The sequence below is a fragment of the Cavia porcellus genome, unplaced genomic scaffold (assembly GCF_034190915.1).
Source record: "Cavia porcellus strain 051 isolate PalLab524CR breed Dunkin Hartley unplaced genomic scaffold, mCavPor4.1 scaffold_28, whole genome shotgun sequence".
NCBI classification, from domain to species: domain Eukaryota; kingdom Metazoa; phylum Chordata; class Mammalia; order Rodentia; family Caviidae; genus Cavia; species Cavia porcellus.
The window spans coordinates 3,208,734-3,228,941 of record NW_026947511.1 but is presented as its reverse complement, the minus strand read 5'-3'; positions in this window follow the sequence as shown (position 1 = coordinate 3,228,941).

Genomic DNA, 20,208 nt, shown 5'->3' with positions numbered 1-20,208 from the left:
ACCAGAAGACGGGATATGAAAGAGTTGCCGGCCCAGATGAAACACTGTAGCCAGAAAAGGCTGCAGCTAAACTCCTCCCCCACCCTGCCCCCTATGGACTTGATTGTGATTCTGTATCCCCATCCTTAAGGACCTGTGCGCCAATGGGATATCTGTGCATCCCTAATGGCCTTTGGGGCACTGCCCTAAGCTTAAGCTATTTAGATCCCCCACGCCATGTGTCCGAGAGAGTTTTGCCAGAGGGAGTTCGCCGGAGAGAGTTCGCCAGAGAGAGAGAGACCACCCGCCCCGGGCGCAATGCTGCGCCCGGGGCCGGCGGCGGGGGCCCCCTCCCCGCATTCCCAGAATAAAGCCACCGCTGACCACTACTTTTACGGCCGTCCACTCCGCTCCATTCCTCCCGCGGACTTCTTCTTCTCTCCTCCCCCTTCTCACAGACCTAACATTAATGTGCCCAGTTACTTCTGGCAACATGAGCGGGGTGCTTGGGCTTTGAGAGTGCACAAAAAACAAGTTCAGATTTGTGAGCAAAATAAGACAGCAGAGGAGAGCAGAGAAACCTCCACACACACAAATTTGGCAGGAATTTGCTTAATTAGATTAACAGGTTAATCTAATTGGCCCTGCCCTTTAGAAGATAATGGACAGGTTAGTCCAAGATGTCTTATTTAGCAAACAAATCTTTAATTTTTAATTTATCTCTATTTTCTTTCTTTCCTAACTTTGAAAAGCCTCTACTTTGCCTTCCCTCCTGTATCTGAAGCCATGGCCCTAGGTCAGACCTCCCTGTACCCACCGGGGGGCCACTCTGTACTCTTGGAACTCTGTTATGTTGATACATTGGGTCACATGGAGAAGTTTAGGAGTTTAACTAAGACTCAGCAGGGAGCCAGAGCTCTTACTTTGTAAACATCCTGAGCCTGTGCAAGAGGCGTGCACAGAGGTGGTGTGAATGCTGTACCCACCCTGGTAGAGGTGGAGCCTGCTTGCAATATAAGGAGGAAAAGAGGCTTGCTCTCCCCCTTTTGCCCTTGCTGCTTTGCTGCCTTCTGCCTTGAAGTGGTGCCCCTGTGCCATGCCACGCTGCCTTGGCGCCAGCTGATTAAGGACTGAAACCCCCACAAACAGTGAGCTAAATAAACCTTTCCTTCCTTCATTTTGGATGTCTGGTATTTTGTCTCAGCAAGGTGAGAAAAGTAACCAACACAAACTCATTTTGGTTTACTAGGGAGCTTCCTCCCTGCGCTGGGCCTCCACAGTCTGCTGCGGTGCAGAGTTCACGTTCTTAGAGACAGGCCAGCAGGATGCTGCCTCTCTTCTGCCCTTCCTCCCTTTCCATTAGGAAAGTAGAAGCCACAGTGAGACCTGCACAACAAGGGGTACAGACCTGTGTCAATTAATGCAGTCAGAACCCTGGACAGTGCCCGCCAGTGCCTGTGCACTGTCAAAGGATGGGAAGGGATATCTGGATCAAAGCAATGGGGGCGTGGTTTACTAGGGTCCTCAAGGATCTCTGCCTGTGGTTATCACAAGCTGGGTGGTTGAAACACAGGTGAGACTCTCTGTCCTGGGAGGCTGGGGTCCTGGGTGTCCACAGAGTGAGTTTCCTTCTGTGGTTCATGGCTGTCTTCCCCCTCATGTCCTCACGTGGCCAGCCCCCTGTGTAATAGCACTCTGATGTCTTCTGGTCAGGACACGGGCATATTTGTGTTCAGACCTGCTCTGAGCTCCTGGTGTCTTAACCTCCTCTATCAGGACCTTCTTTCCAAATCCAGCCCCATTTTGAAAGAAATGCTCAGGGTTAGGACTTCACCATGTGGATTTTGGGGGACACAGACCCAGAGCCAGTGTTCAGTACTAGACCCCCAAGCAACCTGACACCCTCTGCTCCTTCTGGAGGGATGGGCCTGTGTGTTTTCCTTTGAGTGTGTGATCATGGGTTCAATATTCTGATTATAAAGTGTAGGTGCATATATGTGTCTCCTTTGCTCTATGGTCAAAGTCATAAAATAATATTCATGTGAGTCTTTCTTATTCCAATCACTTGTAGAATTCAGGGCTTTGGGTATGTTACACTCATCACTCTTAACCTAGAATGGGCATATTAAAGAAAATTGGGAAGTGTTAATAATTCAATTCCCTTTCATTTTGACATAGAATAAAGGCAAAGTGACTTAAAATGGGCAAGCTGAATTTGTAGAGCATGTTTGAAGAATGGTGATGGGCTTCATATGGAAATGTTTGTGCTATGAATTATTCTCCTTTGTGTATGTTTTAATTGATTAACTATTTGATGAACTTACTTCACACTCTTTTTCTTATCTGGCAATCCATGCAAACATCAAAGATAGGAAAAGAAGAGCTGTTTGGCAAGAAAGGCTGGCACTGTGGGAGGGGGTGAGATTTTACTCCTGGCAATATTCAGCAGTTACCCCAAAAATGTTTGTAGCCTTCCTCTGTAGGGACCTTAGCAGGGATGCATGTTGGGGTGCTAGTAGCTGGCCTGAATCCCCCCAAGGGGGGAGATTTGGAGCTCCCTGCAGGGCTGATATGCTATTCCCAGGGTGCTGCTGGTTTACCTATGGGATGCATGTTGAGAGCATTAACATTAAGTAGCACTTAAAGAGGATCAATATGCACTACGCGGTTGTGTCAGTTCCCTGTGGTGAATGTATTTATTGTGTCCCACAAATACTTACTAAACAAGGAGGGGAGTTTGTGTATTCATACAAAATATTATAGAACTCTCATCTCAATAAAAAAAAAACTGCATAATTCAACTGGTTCTCCTTGTATTATCTTACTGTGTAGGAGCTTTCGGTTTGCGGAAACCATGGTATTTCCCTCTGACTGCATCATACTGGAAAAGTGTGTGTGGCCGGGTGGAGAAACAGTGGCATTCTCTAACCCCAGCCTCTGATTTTTCACCAAGGACTTTGGCAACAAAGGTTTGTGAAGGAGTAACACTGTCGAATGCATGTTGTCCCGTCCCCCTGCCCCTGGCAGTTTTCTGTTTCTGTATGAACCTTTCTAACTTGAGACCTGAAGGTCACTTTGAAGTTCTCTCTGTCTCAAAGACAGCTACAAGGTTACCTGTTAAGGCATGGGGTCCCTTGGTTCTGTTCAGTCTGCATCACCCCAGGACCCCTGGAAGGGCTCCTATTATGTATCATTAGGTCATTCTTTGCTAGTTTCTGTGCATTTGTGTACATCTGAGAATTCTGTACAATTGAATAGTTCGAAATAAATATGTACAAAAACAAAAGCAAAGATTGGCAGCTGCCAGGTGGAAGGGACCTGGAGGTGTTTAGTGTTTTCCCACCTGCTGACCTCAGGACAGAGGGATTTCTCTTCCACATACAAATGGGGACATTTTCAGTATGCTTGCAGGCTCCCAGGAGACAAGCATAGGATGCTTCCTGTCCCTCTGCTTGGCACTCAGGGCCAGTCCTGTGGACCAGGCACAGAGGCGCTTTTGCAAAAGGACCACACAGGAAGTCTAGGTGTGAATATTGATGTTCCACCGCGAGCCAGCATGTTCTCAGGACAGCGGCCATGGGCTATGTCAATATTGGAAAGTCAATTTTATTTCTCAGTTAAACAAGTAAAATATGAGCCTTTTAGAAAGCTGACAACACCTCAACCAGTGCCTCTCCACTCCTCCTGCACACAGTGTTTCCTGTGAACATTTTGTGTGTAACGAGCCTGGCTCTTGTTTGGTCTCTGCAGCTACACAAATACCTGGGGGTGCCTTCATTTCTCTGCAGACTGGTTCTCACTTTGTAGGGATTTGAAGTTTTGTCATCTGCGATTTCACATTTGGGTCACTGTAAATCTTCCTTCTTGTGCACCTCGCAGACTGGAATTCAATTGCAAAGAGAGCAACCAGGATAAATTCTCACCTTCCCCCCAGGGTCTTCACAGCAGAGCAAGGAAGGAGAGCTTGAGGAGGAGTCCCTGGGGGTCGCCCTGGTGTCTGTCACCAAGAAGTGTGAGGTCCACAAGGTAGCAGTGAAAGACTTGACTCTCACCTTCCACAGGGGCCGATCATGGCCCTCCTGGGGACCAATGGTGCAAGAAAGACCACTGTCACGTGAGACCTCTTTACCTTCCTTTCTTTCTTAAAGACTTCAGTTTACCTGTGACATGGAAAGTTTAATGCTTCTCCGTTTTTTATTTCCTTTGAGTTGCAGTATCTACTCAGGAGACACAGGAGAGACTGACCTTGCTCCCTAGCACTGCCCTGGACCCTTGATCACACAGTTACATTTTAGACCTGCAGTCAAAGAGATAAAGATGGATGGTTGAGCTTTGAAAAATTGGTTCTTCATTCATCTTTTCACTCACCATGTTGTGCTTTGCTTGTCAAAAGCCCTTCAGCACTTTTAGTTTCCAGTGCACTAAGTGTAATTTTGTGTCTGTAAGATGATGATGGGCAAGCTATTTGTGAATTCTTTAATCACCTGTTTTATTTTGTGCCGCTGTTCTTAAGGCGTGGTTTTGGTTTAACATCCAAAAGCTTCAGGTGGGATTCTGCACCATTCCCCTCCTGCCTAGGACACAGGGAGTTCAGACACTCAGGCCTCCTGCTCACTGTACAGCTCAGGGTTTGGAGTGAGGCTCAGCTAACCTGAGCTGAAGGAAAGAGCTGGGTGCTAGTGCTGTTTGATGGACTCTGCAGGCCTGGACTGGAGGTCTGGGCAGCTGCCCAGAGGAAGGCAGTGTGCCCTGTGACACCTGGGGGTTTCCTTCCATCTTGTTTTTCAAATCCAATACTTTCCACCATTTTTCTTTTTTGTTTTATTCCTGTATCTGGTAACCTGAGCAACTGTCTTGAAGATAATGATGTGCAGTCTAACAACCATTGCTAAGTTCATATTGTTTTGAAAACCTATATAGCTATTTTTTTGTCATTTTGCTTTTGTTGTTTTTTAGATTTGTTTGCTTCTTGTTTGTTTTTTTTATTTTTAAAATAAAAATTTAAAAAGCTGAAACGAAAACACCACCAAAATTATAGAACATCTCTGGATAAATCACTTTCTATTTTTCAGAGTATATAAAATGCTAACATAGGATTAGCAAAAAACAAAACAAAACAAACAAACAAAAAAAAAAACCCCAGTCTTTGCTTCCATCTTATTGCAAAAGATAGAAAAATAATCACATAAGGGGCTTTAGAAATCTCACACTGGAAAAAAACTGTAGGGAAAAATATGAACGTTTTGTTTTGGGTGCCGAAATGGAACTGAAAACTCTGCAAGTTGTTTTCCCTGTGTGTGTGTTTGCACACTGGGCCAGCCAAACACAGCCTGCTTTTACCGGCACAGTAGCATCCTCACAGGGAACCCTGGGATGCTTGTGTGGCAGAGCCATGCAGACTGAACTTGGGGTGTCCAGATGTTTTGGGGCTGCCAGCCCGAGCTGATTTTAGTGCCCACTGGAGCATGTTTGAGTTACTCTAGTGCCCGTGTCTTCCGGGTAGTGGTTGGACGGGAGGCCAGTGAGTGAACTGGGTCCTCGTCATCTTTGAGATTCAGAGTCTTTGAGGTTCAGGTGGGGCATGGAGAGCAGCCTTCCCTGTCCACAGCTCCTATCCAGAGTCAGCCACCTGGGGACCAAATGTATTTGAAAAACACTGCACTTGTGCTGGAGGTGCACAGATCCATCCTTATTTCCTAGGTAACAGGACAGCTATTTGTGCAGCATTCACATTGCATTAGGTGTTCTGGGTCACTGGGAGGAGATTTAACATATGCGGAGGAGGGCACAAGTTGTCTGCAGATATTTTGCCAGGGTTTTTGAGAAATTTGAGCAACTGGAGACTTTGATGAAGGAGCCCCAGAGGACTCTCAGGGACCAACTTATAAACTATTTTATTGTGTTCCAAAACAGATGGCTGCACATAATGTAGCAGACTCATCACTGAGCTCCCCAAGGCACACTCTGCTGTAGCAGACAGTGTACTGGTACCATTTCACAAGGTAGGACACATTTGTTTCATGCTCGCGGATGCACTGCACCATGTTCTCTCTTCCTCCACGGTTGTTTCTGTTCTCCTGTGGCCCTGGTCCTCCGTGGCCCCTGAGCTGCTGACTGTCACTATGAGCTGTGAACTTCCTGCTCTGCTCAGCCACGCTTGGCTGCTCTGCCCTGGGCACTCAGGCCTGTGATTGCTGAGTGGTGTCCTCCTCCTTTATCGGGCACTGCAGTTTGGTTACATTTCCTGTGCTGGTGGCAACGGAATCTGCTCTCAGTTTTCAGTGACTGTGAGCAGAGCTGCTGGGAGCCTTTGTGTCCCTGCCCTGGTACTGCACATGGTTTAATTTCTCTGGCATAACACTGAGGAGCAAATTTGCTAGGTTCTGTGATAGATGCATACTTAACTTTTTGCAAATTGGAAAACAGCTTAGACAGACCATGTAGATAGTGAGCTTCTTGAGACAGGGAAGCAGAAGTAGCTGCCATTAAGCTTCCTAGGGTGCAGTCAGGTGATTGATTTTCTGGGGACTGGGCCATTAGGTTCTCTGGTTGTGGCAGGGACAGATTATCCCAGAGAGCAGAAGAAAGATGTGAGCAACTTGGAATCTGGGTTGGCATTTCTGTTCACTTATATCAAATTATGAGGACTTTGGTAAATATATCAGTGTTTTAGTCTGTTTTCTTCTCCATAAAAGCAAGGTTGAATTTTCTCCAAAAGCCTGGGTGGTCTCTGATCACAGTGTAGCCTGTACAGTGTGTGCACCATATGTACGTATTAACGGTCAGCCTCCTTGAAGAGCCTCAGGTGTGTTCTGTGCAGAGGCCTCTAGGGAGTTGGCTGGTTGCTGACACTGAGTCTCAACCACATGCAGCTGCTACAGTGCTCTGTGTTCCCTGGGTCTGTTCTCGTTTCAGATCCATACTGACTGGGCTCTCCCAGTCCGGAACTGCCCTCATCAATGGCAAGAACCTGCAGATGGACTTGTCCGGCAGCCATGCAGAGCTGGGGGTGTGTCTGCAGTGGGACGTCCTCCTGGACAACCTCATTGTGCAGGAGCATCTGCAGCTCTTCGGGTCCATAAAGGCACCACAGTGGACCAGGCAAGAGTGACAGCAGCAAGTTCACAAGTGAGTGACTGTGTCTTTGCCTCTCCCAGTCCCATCACATCCAGAAGTGAAGGTGACAGAGATGCTTTGCAAGGTCAGCTGTGCCTGTGATCTGAGAGCAGAATTAGGGTAGCCAGCGGCATTGGGGGTTCTAGAGAAGGGTGGCACTGAACGTGGTTTGTCCTTGGTGTGGGCAGGGCTGAGCAGATAGGGGAAGGGCATAGGCTGTGGGTGGAGGTGTGAGTTCCTGTGTGTCCTGAGATTAAAAGATGCCAAGGCAGGCAGGAAAACGAATCGGGAAGGCCTTGTCAGACACATTAAGGGCTGGGAGTTGGTCCTGCAGGTAGGTGTCACTGAGCAGGGCTCTGTGACTGCCCTGAGGTCTGAAAGGTAGTTCTTACTGTACCCCAGGTACCCCAGCTGTTGAGGACTGGACACGATAGGCCGTGTTGCCTGCTACTTGCTTCTCCTTCACCAGAGTCACAGGTGGCAGGAGTGCTAATAACAAATCAGCAGCAGCAGGTACAGGAACATGGGCCACACTGTCACAGGCCACCGAAGACAGTGGACACTCCAGTTGGGAGCACATTTTGTTGGGATTGTAAGAAGACTGTGGAGCCGGGCTGAGAGGAGAGGCCCTGAGCAAGCCAGGGCAGTGATGCAGGGAGAGTGGGTGCTGGGCCCTTGGTAGCTTGCAGAAGCGAGTGGAGGGGTTGAGAAGGCGGCCTGTGGAAGCCTCTGGTGTGTCTGGAAGGGGGTACCAACAGGAGGAGCATGCTGGTGGGGACCACAGGAGTGGTCTCATTCCTGGGAGACAGCAGGGCTACTCAAGTTTGCAGATGAGGCAGCAGGGCCCAGGGAGATGGGGAGGAGGACGTGGTCTGGGTGGCGGAATGGTAAGTACACTCAGCTGCTCACCTTCGGAGTGGTTGCTCTGTGACAGCATGTGGGATGGAGACCCCGGGAAGGTGGCACTTGCTGGGGACCAGAAGGGGATTCTCAAGCATGTGGCTGGTACTATCGCCCCTACTGCATTGAGGTCTGGGAAGTAAAGGAGGACTTGTTACCAGATGCTTCCCCTGGTTCCAGTGAGTACAAGGGATGGTGGCTTCTAGATGTAAGCCTTCGGCTGTGATAGGCAGGGCAGGTGGCCCCATATCACCCTGCAGTGGAGCTTACATGGGGCTGACAGAGCTCTGGCTCTTCATGGACCAGGTCTGTGCAGTGTAGCCTGAAGATGCCTTCCTTGAATGAGGTCCTCTTCAGGACTGGCTGGGTTGTCTCGCACATGGGTCCCTAGATGGACACAGCCTGACAGGAGAAGAGGAGGAAGCTCCTGTTAGAAATAAGTGCAGCAGAAGACTACATGCAGACCAGGGTGGAGGTGCATGTTACTTGGGGTCTAGAGGTACAATCAGAGACCGGGAAGAACCCACACGTGGGCTCTGGTTGCCCTGATCCTTGCTCCTTGGAAGGCAGCAAGGACATGACAGTCGGTGTCCCCAGGGAACCACCAAGTACCAGGTGAACTTCCTAGCCTGGGAACCTGTCTGTGTTTGTTCAGATGACCTCAAATTGTAATTGGTGGTTGCGCTTTGACACCAGTTCCTAGGCGGAACAAGTCAAAGCTCTCTCTGAATGGATGCTTACACCATGGGGTCCAATGCAAATTAAATCTGGGCTCATGAATGGAATCCCCCAGGGGCAGGGGCTGCTGCCACAGTGCTAACTCGGACAGTTCTTTCTTCATTTCCTGTCTTTTAGATTAGGCATGTTGAGAGGGCAATCTCCACTGTAGGGTGGACAGGTTCCTAGGCCACGATTTCATTGGAAAGTGGCCATGGGATTGGAATCACTGAAATGACACTGGAGAAATGCTGATACGTAGCAGAGGAACCGCCTTAGGTTGGAGTCTGTATTAACAAGAGGTGGCCATGTATTATATGGATTGCATAGTACTTGATAGAAAATTGGAAATGCACAACCCACTCTCATGTATAAAAAAAGCAACACAGGTCATGTATTTTTATTTTAAAAAATTCTGTCTCCCCTGGGCCATAGTAAACCCTGCTGTGACTGTGTCTGGGGCTTACATCAAGCACTTACCAGTGCCACGAGGCTTCATCTTCTTTTCTGGGTACCAGGCAACCTTAATGGTTATCAATTCCCAGGGTGTTGCCTAGCAACAAAGCCAATTTGCACAAAAGCAATCAGAATGAGATCAGGTTTTAGGAAAGTGGCTCTCAATTAGAGGGTGCAAAATTGAGAACAGCAGACTCATAGGCAACTCACTTCTTATTAGCATCCACAGCACTGCTTGTTTTCCTTCATGTGGGGCTTCGTTGAACTGGGGGTTCAGGGAGGTAGTGGCCCTTGGGAAGTCTGAGGAGGGAACCTTTATCCCATCACAGGTCCTCACTGTTTTGCCCTTACACTGGCCTGGAAAAGGAGGAATGGAGAGAGGACCATCCTCAGACCTCTAAGTCAGTGGCAAGTGACTACATAGCTGAGTTGGCCACTGGGAATCCTAGTGCTCTCTGGGACTCAGGTTGGGTTGGGTAATGCCATTGAAGAGGGCACTTATGCAGGTAGAGTAGAGAAGGGATGATGGATTGAGCCTGGGCACCCCAGGCTAACAGGGAATGAGGGGGAACCAGCCGAAGAGGCAGGAAGAGACCTGTGGGGAAGGCATGCAGGGGGGCAGCCACCAAGGGGCAGGGCATGGTCAGGCATGGATGTGGTGGAGGGCAGGGAGGTGAGACTAGAGCTGACCTCAGTATTCAGTAAGCGGAGGCCATCGTTGACCTCAAGAAGGGCATTTTTTAAAAAAAGAATTTTTGTTTATTATTATTTTAGCTTTTTATGAATTACCTAGTTATGAACTTATCCATCCTTCCATATGTGTATTTCTTTTTCTTTTTTGTCTTTTTCCTTTTTATCGGTACCAGGAATTGAACTCACGACTGCCTGCTTGCAAGGCAGGTGCTTATGCCGCTGAGCTAAATCCCCAACCCCAAGAAGGGCATTTTTAATAGCATGAACAGATGGACATCTTACTGAAGCCTAATACAGAGAGCGAAGAGAAAGCTGGACAGCAGCCATTTGCCCAGGGCTTTTCCCACACAAAGGAGCACGAGGTACAGGGAGCATGAGGTACAGGGAGGCAGCGCTCCACACGGCTGTCAGAGCAGAGGGTTGATGTTGGTTGGGTGACATGGCCCAGGCACCCCTCTCTCTTGTCTTAGCTGAGGTCATCAGACGGCTTTGCTCACTCTTTGAGAACGAACTCTGCACCCCTTACATTTACCATTCCCTCCTCCCCACCCCAAGTCCAGGCAAATGTCTTCCAGCTTTTTCTGGGGTGCCCTATCCAGACATCTCTCCCCATCCCATAGTGCCATCCGTCTGACCAATGGCTCACATTGCTTTCTCTAGAGCCTAGGACTTGACTTCTCCCTCATATTTTATTGTAGCTGCTTCTGATTTTCCCTCTGGGTCTCGAGTTTCTTGGATTAAAGGCATGATTGGCTCCATTTCTCTATACCTTGGAGGTGGGTGTTAGGGGTTTGATAAGTGTTTACTGAATGAATGGAGGACCTGTGAGCAGCATCTAAAACATATTATAGGACACACAGTTGGGATCTCACCTGAAAAAAAAATCTGTTCCACCTTTTCTTCTTTGAACCAGAGAAGTGGCCAAGGGGTCTGCCCAGGAAGATGTAGCTAAGCTTTGGCCTAGAGTGGTGGAAGATTTCAATGCTTTTGGGCCTCAACCTGGGGAGCGGCAGCAGTGAACATTTCCCAGGAGTGAGCTTGGAGAAAGTTTCTCTTTAAGGAGACTCTTAGGTTTCAGAGACCCATTTTAACCTGGAGGTTGCAGGTCCACTGGAAAAGCAGGACATGCGACACTGCTGGGAATTTAGGTTGGGCAAATCCCCAGGAAGCATGCTGGGAAAATTGAACTAAACACAGAGCAAGTGGGCTGGAAGCTGGACACCGAGAAGCTGGCTGGACCTCTCCCTGGGTAAGGATGAAAAGTATGTGAATAGTGAAGCAGACATGAAAAATTTACGTGGTCACTGGGCAGATGAATCCTTGTGTCTCCTTCAAGGCTCTGCTTAGGATTCTAGAGTGTTCCAGGACTTGGCTGTTCTTCATTGTGTTTACTTTTCTCTCATTGCTGAGACAAAGTTAAAGGAGGAAAGTTTAATTTAGCTCAAAGTTTGTATAGGTTTCAGTCCATACCCAGCTGACTCCAAGGAAGAGGGGTACATGGGTGAGGGCAGAGAGAGCGAGACCAGCCTCTTTCTGCCCCTTACATTGTATCCAGTCTTCTGGGTTAGGGTATCCCACCGGCAGTCACCACCCTTAATCCCAGCACCCTTAATTCTGGCAGCCAATCATGAATCAACTACAAACTCTAGATCCAGCCACCTCCAGAAAAACTCCATCTAAAATTGCATGAGGCTTTGGGTGGACACCTAGACATTTACCATAACACTGAAGCTTAGTTTTGTGGAGCCAGTGTAAGCATCCAGCACCCTCGTGACCTCTCTGGCTGGGAGGGGCCTTCAGTTTGGGACACTCAGAAAGTGATGCATACATGAAGCCCTGGGAGTCTCACAGGTGAGGGGAAAGCTTCTGAGAAGCATGGGCTCTTTTGGGATGGTGGGGACTCACAGTAGGGGAGAGGGGGGCTAAACACTTATTGTGTCAGCAAGGCCCAGCAGGAATGCAGAGGGGACAGTGAGAAAAGTGGCAGTGGGCAGGGCTTCTAGTAGGGTGGTGTTCAGATGGATCTGGCATCTGCAGCCCTCAAGACTAGAAGAGCTTTGAGAACGGAAAGCTTGCCCTGACTATCCTGGCAGACAGTGAGTTGTGCTTTGCCTGTGTCCTGCTGTGGAATTTCCAGACTCCTCAGGAGAATGAGCCACTACAAATTTTGTGCATAGTGGACCAGAGAGCTCAAGGCCTTCTCTGGTGAACGCTGGAGCTTTGATTTTTCTGATGACACCAGGACACAGATGTCCTGCTGTCCTGCTGTGCCCCATCTGTCCTGTGGGGACACAGGTCCCTTCTCCTCAGGAAGTGAGTGAGCCATGGAGCCAGGTGCCTCCCCCAGGAGGGGCCAACCAGGGGGTCTTCCCAGGTCTTTGCTGACCCACATCTCCCTTAATCCTTTGCTTGTGTCACTGGCCCCTCAGGGAGGCTGCGCTGCCCTATCAAGGCTTAAGCGCCAGCACCTTTGATGTGTTTGTGGCTTACACAGATTTTGGCCACTGTAAGCTTTCACTCATGAAGTGAAATTCAGATCAAAGTCTGCAGGTGTGCAGGGAGAGGTCTGAGAGCTGTCTTGTCATTTTAGAACTCTAGAGGACATGGAGCTAATTCAGCACCAGCACAAGCAAATCCAGGCCTAGTCTGGAGGCGTGAAGAGGAAGCTATCCCTCACCATCGCTTTCCTGGGCCAGTCCAGGACTGTGGTCCTAGACGAGCCCACCAGTGGTATGGACCCTTGTTCCTGCCACGGCCTCTGGGACATTCTGCTCAAGTACCAGGAAGGTAAGTGTTAGGTTCTGTTCCGCTTTGTCTCCTAGGAGGTAGAGGCATGGGAAGGGGGCTACTGTGTGTAAAGAACCTAGCCACATCCCAGTGAGGACAAATGCAATCCTCATGAGAATCTAGATTCATTCCATCACTGACTCTGTAGCAGTCAGAATTGCTTAACTCTGTGCTTGACCTTTGAACTCAGTCTCAGCAGTGACACTGTCTGTGAGTATCACCACATATGATTTCAGTTGTCCCCGTTGAGGCCCACTGTGGAAACACAGATCATGAGAGAAGCCTTTCAGAGATTGTCCAGGGCAGACCTTCCTGGGTCAGTCCACTTCCTGCCACCATGACAGTGCACCCAAGGAACTTAACCCGTAGGGTGGACAGGTTACCAAGGCTCACGGATTCAGAGGCTTCAGCTCAGGGCTGGTTGGTCATGTTGTTTGGGCCTGTAGAGACTCAGTACATCATGGCAGGAGCACATGAGAAGCAGGGTGCTGACATCAGGGTGCCCAGGAAACAGTGAGAGAGATAGGAAAGGACCAGTGTCCTCCCCAGTATCCTCCTTCCACCAAATGTCCTCAACTAGGGCTTCCATCCCTTCTACCAGCACCGCAGGCTGGGGAGGAAACTTCATCAAATGGGCCTCTGTGGGCAGCTGAGATCCAGACCTTTGCAGGTGCTATTCTGAGATGGGGAAACCAAGGTACAGAGTGATGGGGGTGTGATGTGCTCTCAGCTGTAGAGAAAATTCAGTGAGCCCCAGTTGGGTGAGGGTCTCTGGCTTAGCAGGCTGTGTTTCTCCTCTCCTTCATTTCTCATTTCCCATCAGGAGCATTGCATGGACACTTCTGGCTTCTGATGCTTTCTGTGCTCTAAGCAGCTGCCATAGGAACTCTATTAGAAACATTTTCCTTTGGAAAGAAACCCGAGTGGTTCTGAAATGTCTTGGTGCTGGTAAATAAATGTAAAAGCTTCAGAGACAAGATGAACACAGAATCTTCTAAATGGCTGTTTTGCTTTGGGTCTCCTGTTCCTGAGTCTAAGGCTTTTGCCTGACTTGAGTGGGAGGCTCTACCTCTGGGGGCAGATGGGGTTTTGCTACTGAAGAAAAGCAGAGACAGACAACTGGGGGAAAGGGGTGTCCTTCTGTTGAGTACTGGGTGCTGAGCCTGAAGACCATGTGTCAGTTTGAGTCTCACAGAAGACACTGTCCCTGAGACTCTAGCCCAGGCTGCAACAAGAACAGAGAAGGGCAGGACATGGGGTGCTGCAGGCACCTTTCCTTTCTGTCCACTGTTTCAGAGGAATTACACAGGAGAGGACAGCATGGGCATTGGGAAGATGGAGCCAATGGGTGTGGCCTTATGCTCTGCTCTGGACTTGGGTGTGGGTGGGCAGTTGCAGGAGGGAAGTGCTGTCCTGTGGGCTGCATCAGAGCTCCTGAGGCTGAGAAGACTCCCCGGGTCCAGGGAGGTTTCCTATCTTTTCCTGGCTCTGGACTTCCAGAAGGAGGGGACGGAGGCTGCAGCCAAAGAAGGATAAGGGGATTCTTGGAGCTGGCTGGGTGGAAGCCAGGGTGGGTTGGTCACCAGGGTCTTTGACAGCGAGTATTGTAAACCTAAATATCGAGTTCAATCATCCAAGTATTGTAAACCTCTTTCTAGTTTTCCTCACAATCCAAAAAGTTATATTTGTAATCCTATTGTGACATTATTGGAATCCTAGCAAGTTAATTCCAGTTTATCATCATCAATCCAACCCACAGCGAGAGTAAAGACACCAAGACATGTTCCAAGTTAAGGGCAGCCAGGAGGTCCTAAATCCAATCCTCATGAGGACATGTGGGCAAAGACCTGATCCTAGGCCTCTCCCAGCATTTATTATCTTGTGAAGAAAGGGGAGTGGCTCAGGGATGAGTGATGGTGAGGATGTTGGGGATTACTGAATAACTTGAGTTGGCTGGCCAGGTGCAAAAATGGCATCTCTGTAATTTGCAGAGATAAAGATATGCAGAAGGATCAATTTACATAACCCAATTAAGACAGCAGTGGAATTGTTTTGGGGGGCTACTGCTTTGGTTTCTGATATGCAAACTCTTGTGCCATGGGGAGTCATAGTCTCCTATCTTGAGACTGGTACCCAATTGACTTCCCAGAGCTATTAGCTCTAATATCTCAAGTGCTCAATCCTATGTTGTAGAGAACACTATGTGAGGAAACAGGACTGTCAGATGGCTATAGACTTTGCATATTAGCACCTCAGTTACCCTTATTTGCAATGCTCAGAGCCAATTGAAGATAGAAGGAAATACCCTAGCCAGCCTTTTACATATCACTATAAGGAAATGAGTCTCCAAGTAATCAAATCACAGCTATTGCTTTGGATTCAAAGGGAGTCACTGAAGTTGTCTCCCACAAGTGAGGACCCAAGACAAGGAGGAGATGGGAAGCACTCTGTTCCCTGAGCTGAACCATAGGTGTCCCTGGCCACACTGCAGATGCTAAGGTGGGAACAGGATGGCACCACATGGGCTCCAGCATTACTCAGACACCGGAGGGGCCGATCACGTTGTGTCCAGTCATCTCAGCCTGCCTCGAGCCTCCTGACACCATTGACCTTCATGCTCTTTGGGGAGGGATGTGGAAGACACAGACTTGAGGACAGGGAAAACTTCAGTGCATGACACGATCTCCACCTAAGGAAATTGATTACATTTTGAGAAGAGACTCATTTAGATTGTACTAGTGACGTCACTGCCCTCTTGAGCAGTGTCTGATAAAAAACACAGATGAGGGACAGACAAATAGATTCTGTGACCCCGTACCTGTGAATTGTCCTGTGCATTAAATGGGGTGAGGCCACTACTCTTGTTTATTTTAAAATCAGAGGCAGGTTCTTGAAGGTTTAGCTGTTGGAACATTCAGAGAATCAGCATGAAGCCTCGTTTGGATAGAGAACCAGGCACAGTGCAAGTCTGAGAAGAAGAGAGCTTTCTCCATCTGACTGTTAAACCCGGGGTCTTCTCTCGGTGTCATCTGTTGGTCTTGTCTTTGGAAGGCTCCTTCAGATCTGTCCCTGGGCTGACTGAAGTGCAAGCGGATAAGATGGGCAGTACCAGAATAAAAATCTGTCTCAAAAAATCAAAATGTGTAGCCAGTTCTGCAAACAAGCCCAGACCTCCAGGTGACTGATCCAGCTCTGCGGAGACAGATCTAAAACCACACAGAAACAGTGTCGCCTCTGGAGTAGACAGATTCTTCGGTCACAGAACAGGCCTGCTGGGTGTTCAGTCTATAGGGCCTTCACATGTGGATTTCTTGTTTAGTGAAGGAGCTCTTGGTCCTGGAGCCAGTGCTTTTATGCCTCTGATGAGAAGACCAGTAAAGAAGCAGAAGATTCCAGAACAGATTCACACGCCATAGCTAAGTTCCTGTATGGGATTTTGGGCTCTCTCTGTGTGATCTGTGTGACCCAAGAGAAAGGGTCAAAGTCCTCTGAACTTCAGGTTTTCTCCTTGGGAAAAGGAGACAGTCACATTGCCTCCCAGGATTTTTCTAGAAGAAAATGTGCTCTCTGGGGAGGCTCATAGTGTCTGAGGAGAACAGAAAAAGGTGGTTGTCCTTTGAGGGTTTGGATGGGTCTTGAATCACCTATTACATCCCCAAGAGGTCACCAGGGATCAGTCATCTGTGAGCTTTGATGGAAATCCTTTCAGAACATGGATGCATTTTCCAGCTGTGCTGAGGTATTGGTGAAGAAGGAAACTTGTAAATATTTATTCTGCACAGCTGTGATAGATGTGTGCATCATAAAGTGACTAAGTCAACATAGTCAAAGTGTTCTTTCACCTCAAAAGCTTTTTTTCACATACAGTCTAATCTCTTAGCAGTTTTTGTATATCTGATGTGTTGTTACTAACAGCAATCACTCAGGACGGTGCTGTGCGGAACATTCCAGAACTTACTCATCCTGCATGATTGAGACTTCGGACACCGTCTCCCCATCCCCCCTCCAGCCCTCACTGTCTCTGGCAGATGCTCCTCTGCATGCCACTTGGGGAATCTAGGTTCCAGTAAATTCCAAGAACCACAGGGCAGCACATCACTAACAGGCAGCTGGTCTCTTCTGCTCCCGGTCTGCACTTGGTCTGTCTGTCTGGGTAACTTTTTACAATGAATTAGAGTCCCAGCATTTTAATCCCCCTTCACTGCTGGAAAATGTACAAATGAGTCAAATTAAAACCCTGTTCTGCGTCTCTCCCTCTGCACATTTGCTGATGCAGTTGGGGCCATCCATGTGTGTCTAGGTCACGGCACAGCTGGCTCGGGTTCCACTGGAAGCCACCCTATCTCCGTCCCTTTACCTAACGGAGGTGTGCTTCCCCTGGAGACTTTAGCATCTTGGGCCTCTGCCCTCCTGAGGTAAATCATAGGCCTCTGTGGCCCAAGAAAAGATAATAGAACTCAACAAGATGCTGGAATTCATGGGGACACGGATGAACTTAACATGCTGTCACCCCAAAGCGGCCATGACTGTGGACTTGGGGACCTCTGTCCTCCTGGGAAGGCCCTGGGTTCAAGTCTCCTGCTCTGCTCCCCACTGACCCCCTCCTCCTCCTGCAAACCTGGTGATTTGAGGCTGCTGTCACTTTTTCAGGGAAGGAGTGTGCTTCGGTCCTGTCAATCTGATGCAGGAACCTGTGTGGTCTCATGGTCCTTGATCCCAAGGGTCACACACATATACCATGTCCATTTCTGACATTGCTCTTTTATTTTTAAATGTTTTACTTTATATTGTCACATATGTATTAGTCTTGCTTTTTTCAGAAGGGTTAATAACGTTTGCGTTGCATTAAAGTGGTAGGAGTTGAATATTAATGGCATATGTCTCTAAATACTACTTGGTGTCTTGTTTTTCTTCAAGTGAGTGGTGTTTCAGTTTATTTTTTGTCAGCACCTGTTTGTGACACATAGTGGTTAAGCTCATCTTGGGGAACCAGGGCATGCAGCTCTCACATCTGCATCACTTTTGCTTCTGCTTCCACTCCACACCCTCCTGACTCCTCCATCCAGAGACCCTGTCAAGATGCCTCCCTGCTAACTCAGAGCTTGGATTTTCTCTCGCAGTGACACTTCCACAGATCACAGCCTCTGCTTCAGTGCACATGAGATGACGATCACCTGACCAGAGCAGACAGAGGAGTCCAGCCTTACACTCTGAGCCTGGCTGTGTCTTCTCCAACCCCTGCAGTGAGCTATCTGTGTCTGTAGGACACAAAGCTTTGGCTTTTGTGCCTTAGCTTCACTCCAGCACCTGGTAGACACTGCTGGTTCAGAAACAGAGGGAGCTGTGAGCACAGCAGTCAGGGGCTTGGGGGGATCCCCAGAGCAGTTTGTTCAGGGCCTCTCATTTGCAAAGCGGCCTTGGCTAAGTCTTTCCAAAGTCTCTCTTTCAATTTTCCGTGCTTAAAAATTGATGATGAAAGCCTATGACCGTAATCCCTGTACTCAGGAATCTGAGGCAGGAAGATGGCGATTTGGAGGCCAGCCTGGGCTACAGTCCCTGTCCCACAAAAACAACTGAAAAACACAGAGAATCGGTAGTGGTCTTTCAGTGGTTTGAGGAAGGGTGGGTATTGGCTCTGATGTTCTTTGTGCTCACACCCAGGCCTCATGATCATCTTCAGCACCCACCACCTGGATGAGGCGGAGCTGCTCAGTGACTGCTTGGCCATCCTCCAGCAGGGGCGGCTCTGGTGCTGTGGGCCTCCCTTCTGCCTCAAGGAGACGAGTGGCCAGGGGCTCTGCCTGACACTGACAGAGCAGGTACAGATGGGCCCTGTGACCTCACGGCAGAGGAAGCGATCGTTACTCCTTTCTCACAGACGAGTGCAGGCCTCTTCTGCATAGTGGCCCTGGTGTCAAAGCATTCCCTCTCCAGGGTTGGGGTTGGAGGCCTTGGATATGGGGCGGCATTTTGACTCTAGCAGGAAATGCATGTGGTGTCAGTACGACTTGTCAGTGCCAACTCCCAGAAAGCACCAGGGCCCTGGATTGTAGGAACACTGAGCCCAAGCTCAGTTCACGAGGCCACAATCATGCCACAAGATGGAAGAAAAGTAGGGAGGGGCTGGAGAAGTGGTGGCCACAACCTGGGAGGCTGCACCTATGTTACATTGGGCATTGTCACTGTCTGGTGTCCAGAGACAGGAGACAGCAGCTATGGAGTTGGATCAGGGGTTTGTGAGGGGCTCATCCCAGCTCTGGATGATTCTTGGTGAGCCCCAAAGCATTTGCCTTTGAGCTCTGTGTGGCCAGTGTCTTTTTGCTGAGACTAAAATACCTGAAATGCACAACTTGGAGGAAGAGAGTTTACTTTGGCTCATGGTTCCAAGGGTTCCATTCATGGTTGGTTGCTCAAGGCAGGAGCATCATGGCGGAAGGCTGTGGTGAAGCAAAGCTACTTATTTTATGGAATCTGGGAAACAGAGAACAGAGAAGATCCAGAGAGAGAGTCAGAGAGGCAGGGCCTGGAGACAGGATATGCCATTCCAGACTAGGCCCTGTGACACAGCAGCTCCAACAGGCTCTACCTCCTACCAGTGTAGTTAGTACTGAACACATACTCGGGTAGATTCTGAGATTATGGCCCAGGGTCTCTTCATCTTCCAAAGCCCTCTTCTGAACACACAAGCATTTGGGGGTATTTCCCATAGATCAGAACCGTGACAGCCTCTTGCCGTGGTTCCAACTTGTTTCTTCTGCTCCCCAGGGTAAATACGAGCATCTTGCATACCTGGGAGGACTGCTTTCCTCTTCAGGTGGGGCCCTTGTCTATGGTTTATGAAGTCAGCCCCATCTCCTGCAGCCTGAAGGCTCAGACCTGGGTCTCCCTCTGTTTCTCCCCAGGGACAAGGGCAGCTCGGGAACACGGCCCCCCTAGAAGCCATCTTAAGTGTGCTCATAACCGAGATAAGTGTGGGGTCCGGCCTGGCCAGGTTTAGCACTATGGATTTCTATTTTTTTTTAAAAAGAAGATTCTGGGGATGGTGCCATGGGCCTGCTCTCCCAGCACTCTGCAAGGCTGAGACAGGAGGATCACAGATATTATCCAAGCCCAAGCAACTTAGTGAGGTCCTGATTCAAAATAAAAAGGAGTTGGGGATATAGATCAGGGTAAAGGTCCTGGGCTCAATACCCAAAAAAAGGAGGAAGAGAGGAAAATATGCAATGGATGACTGGAATGTTTGTTGCCTAAATGTACTATTGGAACTCAACTTTCGAAGTGCAGTTTTGTGGTCACTTGCTTATGTGCGTACATGTGAGATTAGTTGCAGTGGGTTTGCCCTGACATCTTCCTGGCCTCACTTGGTTTCCTCTGACAGCCCTCTGTACTGGAAGGCCACAGTCCAAGAACACAGCTCGCCTTACAGCTCTGATCCAGGCCTACATCCCACAAGCCGTCCTTGGAGGCAGCAATGGGCGGTAGCTGACCTACACTATCCCGCAGGATGCAGATAAGACCTGCTTCAAGGGGCTCCTCCAGGCCCTGGACCAGAACCTGCAG